The sequence below is a fragment of the Drosophila santomea genome, chromosome 3L (assembly GCF_016746245.2).
Source record: "Drosophila santomea strain STO CAGO 1482 chromosome 3L, Prin_Dsan_1.1, whole genome shotgun sequence".
Lineage (NCBI taxonomy): Eukaryota > Metazoa > Arthropoda > Insecta > Diptera > Drosophilidae > Drosophila > Drosophila santomea.
Genome location: NC_053018.2, coordinates 23,523,406 through 23,531,037, shown reverse-complemented (window position 1 = coordinate 23,531,037; position 7,632 = coordinate 23,523,406). Strand labels below are relative to the sequence as shown.

Here is a 7,632-nt window from a genome sequence, read left to right as displayed (position 1 = left end):
TTCAAATAAAAACCAAAAAAGAGTACTATCCATCTTATTTTTCAAAAAATCGCGGACAAAAAACATTTAAAGGATACGTTGCCATACATTTAGAAATGGTAAGCGATCTAACGTCTTACGCATTTTTAGCTGCTCTCAGAAGGTTCATTGCAAGACGAGGGAAATGTGCCAATATCTATTCAGATAACGGAACATATTTTGTAGGAGCTGCCAGAAAATTAGATCAATTATTTTATGCAATTCAAGAAAATTTAGCAATGGCTGCGCAGCTGGAGAAGGATAGAATTGACTGGCATTTTATTCCCCCGGCAGGACCTCACTTCGGAGGTATTTGGGAAGCTGGGGTTAAGTCAATGAAATACCATTTAAAGCGTATAATTGGCGACACTATTTTGACATACGAGGAAATGTAAACTCTTTTATGTCAAATAGAAGCATGTTTAAACTCAAGACCATTACACACTATAGTTAATGAGATTGACCAACAAGAGGTTTTAACACCAGGTCATTTTTTGATTGGAAGACCCCCCTTAGAAATAGTCGAACCAATGGAAGATGAAAGAATCGGAAATTTGGATAGGTGGAGACTTATTCAAAAAATGAGGAAAGATTTCTGGGTAAAATGGAAGAATGAATATTTGCATACGCTTCAGCAAAGGAATACATGGAAAAGAGAAATTCCTAATATAGAAGAAGGGCAAATAGTTTTGTTGAAGGATGAGAATTGTCATCCAGCAAGATGGCCTTTAGGAATGGTTTAAAAAGTCCATAAAGGGAAGGATGATAAGGTCCGAGTGGCTAAAGTAAAAATGCAGGAGGGATTTATCACCAGACCCATTACAAAAATATGTCCTTTAGAAGGTATAAGTTCTGTCGAAAAAAAAAATGAGGCTGACCCTGAGCCAAAAAGACGGACTAGAGGGACATCAGGAATGTCCAAGATTGGGATTGTCATGACAATGTTGTTGTTTATATTAAGCTGTCAATTTTCTAGCGCATTACCTAAAAATTTAACAACGAAATATTCAATAGAGAATATAAATAAGACCTCAGCAATATATTTAGATCCTCTAGGAGATGTTGAGATTGTCAGTACTTGGAATTTAGTGATCTATTATAAAATGGATCCATATTTTGGAATGATTACAAAAAGTAATGCGCTTATAAGAGGAATGAGAAAAGTATGTAAAAGGCTTCATAGCTTTGAAGAACAATGTAGTCAAGTTTTAGATAATATGCAAGATCAGTTATCGGAACTTGAAGCAAGCGTGGCCCGTTCGAATTTATGGGATCTTTGTATCATATTTTATTTGGTATAATGGATGAGGATGACAGGGAGCAATTAGAAGAAAACATAAAGAATTTATTAGATAATCAGAACAACCTTGATAAACTAATTAAAAAACAAACATAAGTGGTTGATTCAACTACCAATTTATTAAAAAGAAACACCGAAGATGTTAACGCAAATTTTAGGAGTATGGAAATAAGAATTGAGAACATGACCGAAGTTCTTAAAGAAAATTATTATGTTTATAAGGAATCGATAAAATTCTTTATGGTTACGAAACAGCTGCACTCATTGATAGAAGAAGGCGAAAATGTTAAAGCACGTATTATAAGCCTTTTGATTGATATTAATCACGGTAGGCTAAATACAAATATTCTTAGGCCAAATCAGCTCAAAAAGGAAATTGCCAAATTCAGCAGAGTCTTTCGGAGAATTTAGTAATTCCAGGAAAACGGTCAGGTACGGAACTTAAGGAGGTGTATACGTTGTTAACAGCCAGAGGTTTATTTATCGACGACAAATTAATAATAAGTGCAAAGGTGCCTCTGTTTAGTAGGCATCCATCTAAATTGTTAAGACTCATTCCGGTGCCAATACGTAATGAAGATCAGATAATAATGGTGCATACAACTGCCGAATATTTAATTTATAATTTTGAAATAGATTTCTATCACATTATGACGGAAGCCACTCTAAATCAATGTCAGAAATGGCAACTAAATAAGAGAATATGCAAAGGAAGTTGGCCCTGGAATTCTGCGAATGATAATGCATGTGAGATCCAGCCTCTAAAGCCAAATAGAGCGGCGAACTGTATCTATAAAACAGCAGTCGACTCTAAAAGTTACTGGGTAGAGTTGGAAAAGAAAAGCAGTTGGTTGTTTAAGGTTCCGGTAAATTCCAAAGTCCGACTCCAATGTACAGGCTCTCCAATTGAATTGTTTGATTTGCCGCAGCAAGGAGTTCTAAGCATTGCGCCATATTGTACGGCTAGAACCGACGATAAATTTTTAGTTGCCCACCATAATATTCAATCGTCCGAAAGCGAAGAATCGCTATCAATGCTTTATATAGGGGAGGTTAGTGAAGTATCGAAGATTAGTTGGGATCCGCTAAAGTTATCATTATTAAATCATACTGCAGAATTTGAACGATTAAATAATGAAATTAAATATATGAAGAAGCATCATCAGAAATTAAAGGACTTAGATTTCCATCATATTTCCGGACATGCTGGATTAATTATTGCTTTAATAATAATGGTAGTATTAATAATATATTTTATACGAAAATGTGCTATTCAACAAAGATTGCAAGCAATAACCTTCGCAGGCCCATTGTCAGTAGTGTGAGCTGTTGATATAAACAATAAAATTATTAAGAAAACATATATATAGACAAAAATACAGTTCACTATATCGTTGATTCGAAAAGAAAAAATGTATAAGAGATTAAAGCAGAACTATTTCAAATAAATTAAAATTTAATATGATTTGTTAATTTAAAATAAGAAAATAATAAACTAAAATTGTAAACAAAAGATAATAAGCCAAGTAACTTGGGCCTTTACAAAAATATTGGTTGCAAAAAAAATTATATCGAATAAAATAAATACAGTCCACTATTTTTATAATGCAACTAATTTAAATATACATCAACTTTTGCCGGCCCTTGGCAGAATGTTCAGACGAACATGAATATATAAAAGGATTTACATAAGAAATGTATGTATAGCTAGTGAAACGCTACAGTAATGCCTTATCTAAAAATAAACAACGCCTGAGCGATAGGATATAGATATCTGGGATAAACAACGAACTCCTGCGTGGGTTTCATCCCTTAAATAAAGATGCAAGCGATCACGTAGCATTTCCTTGAAGATAAGGGATATCTTGCAGTGGAAAATTCCTGCACTTAAGACAAGTTTATACATCTGGGGAACAGATGGCCACTGCGTTGGTCTAGTTAGAGGTAAGATTAGAATATGTAAATTTCATGTTAGCTACCTAAGCTAGGACTTAGAAAATAAAGATTCAGTTTGAAATTATCAACTCGCAAGTAAAGTCTTCCCATTTGCATCCTTTACAGGGCCGTAGTTTCTTTTACTAGTTATACTTTTAGGGGTCTGCAAAATCGTATAGATTGCGGTGTTCTATTGTTTTCAAAAAAGTTCATTTTTTAAGCGTGGGCGTAGAAAAAAGTTGTTTGGCAAATCGATAGAAATTTACAAGACATAATGAAAAGAACCAACTTCAACACATTTATTTAAACTGAGCGCGGCAGCTGTGGGCGGTTTGTGGGCGTTAAAGTGTGCGTGGCAATCAAATTTTTGGGCATACCGATAGAAATTTGTGTGAGTTATACGTATGTACATCCGCTTGAAACTTTCCCAAAGATTTTGGAAGACATTTTTATGTGACATTAAGCACAGCAAATAACGTGGCAGGCTAAAAATGAAAAGTTCCCGAGATCTCAAAATACATGCAAAAACATTTCTAAAACAAGAGAGAACGCTATAGTCGAGTTCCCCGACTATCTGATACCCGTTACTCAGCTAGTGGAAGGGAGAAGGAGAGTCTTAAACACAGTTTTTGGCGGTTTGTAGGCGTTATAGTGGGCGTGGCAGAAAGTTTTTTGGCAAATCGATAGAAATTTACAAGACTAATACAAAAATGAAAAAATACCAAAACATTTTTCAAAAGTGTGGGCGTAGCAGCTTTGGGCGGTTTGTGGGCGTTAGAGTGGGCGTGGCAAAAAGTTGTTTGGCAAATCGATAGAAATTTACAAGACCAATACAAAAATGAAAAAATATCAAAACATTTTTCAAGTTTTTCGCGGTTTGTGGGCGTTAGAGTGGGCGTGGCAACATGAATCGACAAACTTGCGTCTATGTCTCTGGAGTCTGTATGCTTAATCTCAACTTTCTAGCATTTGTAGTTCCTGAGATCACAGCGTTCATACGGACGGACAGACAGACGGACATGGTCATATCGACTCGGCTATTGGTACTGATCAAGAATATATATACTTTATATGGTCGGAAACGCTTCCTTCTGCCTGTTACATACTTTTCAACGAATCTAGTATACCCTTTTACTCTACGAGTAACGGGTATAACTACTCACTAAAGGAAGACTTTCTAAAATTGTATTTGATTTTATCTAATTGAGAACTTTTTATTTCAGAGGATGAGGTCTTTTAAAAACTACGATGGATGTTATTAACGCAGCTAAAAAAATTTCTGAAGCTGGTACTAAGCTGGATAAACTAACCAGGGAAATAGCAGAGCAATGCCCAGAAAGCAGTACAAAAAAGGACCTGTTGGCTTATTTGCAACGCATTGCCCTATATTGTCATCAAATTCAAATAACTTCAAAAGTAAAAGCAGATGTTCAAAATATAAGCGGTGAACTTATTGTTTCCGGGGTCAGTATCATATTAAAGTTTATGAAAACTGACATTTTAAGATTTTTTTTTGTAGCTGGATAGTGCTACATCGTTAATTCAAGCGGCTAAAAATTTAATGAACGCCGTTGTATTACCGGTAAAGTACTCATATGTGGCATCAACAAAATATACAAGGCAAGAAACTGTGTCTGTAAGTTTCTTCGTTAATAAAAAAATCGACGGCATTAAACTATTTACATTTTTTTATAGTCCCCAATTGTAGTATGGAAAATGAAAGCACCAGAAAAAAAACCTTTGGTCAGGCCGGAAAAACCAGAAGAAGTACGAGCCAAAGTTCGCAAGGGATCTCAAAAGAAGATTCAAAACCCAATCCATGCATTATCAGAGTTCCAAAGTCCTGCTGACGCTGTTTAAAAATTGATTTTCTATCAATATCTATTAATTACCATAAACAAAGTAGTATTAAAATCATTGCGCTTATCTATGGTTAAGAGGGCTGCTACATATAATTCTGGCCTTATAATGAAAATACGAATATTTATTGTTTTATTGTTTTATTGTTTTTCAAAACATTCTCCATCAAGATTTATACGATTTTGTATGCGCTCAAACCAATTTTCGAAACACTTTTTCCACTCCGATTGAGACACCTCCACAACATGGTTTTTGAATGCTTCAACAGCATCTTCTGGCGAGGAAAATTGTTGACCACGCATTATTTTCTTAATCTGTAGGAATAAAAAAAGTCATTGAGTGCTAAGTCAGGGTTGTGCGGCGGATGACCCATCAATTCGACGTTTTGGCCGGTCAAAAAGGCGCTGGTTTGAGCCGATGTGTAAGAGCTCGCATTGTTATGATGCACAATGATTCGTCTTCTCATGGTCGTTTTTCCCATTTCTCCGAAGACTTCAGGCAAACAAATGGTGTTTGCTCAAGCGGAACATTATCACACATGACCAGTGTTGCCAAAAATTTGCTTCGAAGTGCTTCTTCCACGAACAACTTTCGTTGGATTTGGCTCGTCTTGGAAGACCCACACGGTCGATTGCTCTTTTGTTTCGGGCTCATACGGGTAGATCAATGATTCGTCACCTGCGACGATCTTATAAAGGTCATTTAAAGCACCGCGATCGTATTTTTTCAGCATTTCTTTACACCAATCCACACGAGCCTTTCTTTGAGCGATTGTTAGATTGTGCGGGATCCAACGAGAACAAACCTTTTTTACGGCCATACAAAGATTTTAGTTCATCGATACACTCTTGTCGTGATAATCCACGTCGAAGGTTGTGAAAAATGATCGCACGAAAATGTTCACGAGTTCATTTCAATTTTGGCCGAAATGAATTTTTTAATTCCCTGTAAATAAAAAAATTTACAATTAAATAACAAAACGTTCTGAGTGATGTTATCCTACAAAATGTCAAACTTTTCAATGGAAATGTCAGATTGCACCTGGCAACCCTTAGTATTGTCTAGGCCAGAAATATATAGCAGCCCTCGTATTTAAATGCTGCAATCTATTCAATAACATTCTTATATTACAATAATTGACCCTATAAAATATAATAAAAAATACCTAAATAAAAACCTTTTCTGATCATCTGTTATTTCTTGACCTCGTGTAGTTTAACAAATAGAGAAGATAATTTAAAGAAGTTTAATTTATAAACATACTGGACTTTTGACATATTTGAAAATTTTAAATTGTCTAGTTATACCTAGTAAACGGGTATTGTAGATTCGTTGATAAGTATGTAAGTATGTTAGTAAGTATGTTATGTAGAAAGTATTACAAGACAAGAATAAATACACCGTGTGTGAGTAAAGGGGAAGGGAATATTTTCTAAACCTATAGCCTGTATATCTATATAGGCTGACGATATCTGTACTGTACATTGACAAGCGTGCATTGCTTCTAGAGGATAGATAAGGATTTCATATTTTCTACACCCTTCCTTAATGCATGCACGCTTACAAATATTAAAACAAATTCATAACTGACATTGTTTAGAAAACTAAAATAAAATTGAAAAAATGTAAAAACATTTTTCAAAAGTGTGTGCGCAGCAGTTTTGTGCGTTCCGGTTTGTGAGCGTTACAGTAGGCATGGCAACATTGGTCAACTCTGGTAATCTCAACCTTCAAGCTTTTATAGTTCCTGTGATCTCGACCTTCATACGTTCAAAAGTGCACACTATTAGTCTACAATCACGCAAAAAAGTTTTTAGTTAAGTAACGCCAAACTGCTGGGAGATAGATCATCTTGGGGTCGACCAAGGTTCTCGGCGATCAACTTCCTTTACCTTCGTAAATACGTCACTTCCCAATCCTTGTCTTTAGCACTCTTGAACTGTTCGAAACCCGCACTAGAAATACTGCCAAAGACTGTTCTGTTAAAAAACTTTTTCCGAACTATAAGGTATGTCCTGCTGGCTAGAAACCGCTGCAGCCTATGCAAACCATGTTTTCCTTGTTTTGGAGTTAATCTGGCTACCCTTCCTTGGACCCTTGTCCAAAGCAACTGCATCAGATCTGACCACCTTTAGATGACAAACACAATGGTTCCTATCCTTTCATGCTGCCATGGGAATCATGACCTCTACTGCGCTGGTAGAAGATCTTTTTCCCAAATAAACCGATATGTTTACTGCTTCTCCCCAAAACGCATTTGCTATTCCCACGTGGACTCAAAGCACCTAGACATCTCCATCAGCTCCACCGATTAGACCCATCCGCAACTCCGTTTTGGTATTTTTAGCGGCCGCGAAATCCCGTGATACTTAAGACATTCGACGAACAGCTTACTGACAAATTCTTCTCCGTCATCACTCTGTAGATGTTTGAGCCTGTTTGCTCAACCAGCCTCTTAAAATCGATTAGCTTCGACAGCACTTCGTTCGTTCCACTCAGAAAGTATACAAAAACTTTCC

The 7,632-nt window shown here is 36.1% G+C and overlaps 2 long non-coding RNA genes across 2 annotated transcripts; one reads left to right on the top strand and one right to left on the bottom strand.

The window, feature by feature from the left end:
• Positions 1-4,631: 4,631 nt before the first annotated feature.
• LOC120448694 lies at positions 4,632-5,208 on the top strand. Its single transcript, XR_005616126.1, has 3 exons — positions 4,632-4,717; positions 4,773-4,889; positions 4,949-5,208. It is a non-coding gene; the product is annotated as an uncharacterized LOC120448694 (long non-coding RNA).
• A 64-nt stretch (positions 5,209-5,272) lies between these two features.
• On the bottom strand, positions 5,273-6,112 carry LOC120448539. The gene is made up of 3 exons (XR_005616111.2): positions 5,855-6,112; positions 5,483-5,791; positions 5,273-5,427 (listed from the first exon to the last, which is right to left on the bottom strand). It is a non-coding gene; the product is annotated as an uncharacterized LOC120448539 (long non-coding RNA).
• Between the last annotated feature and the right edge of the window lie 1,520 nt (positions 6,113-7,632).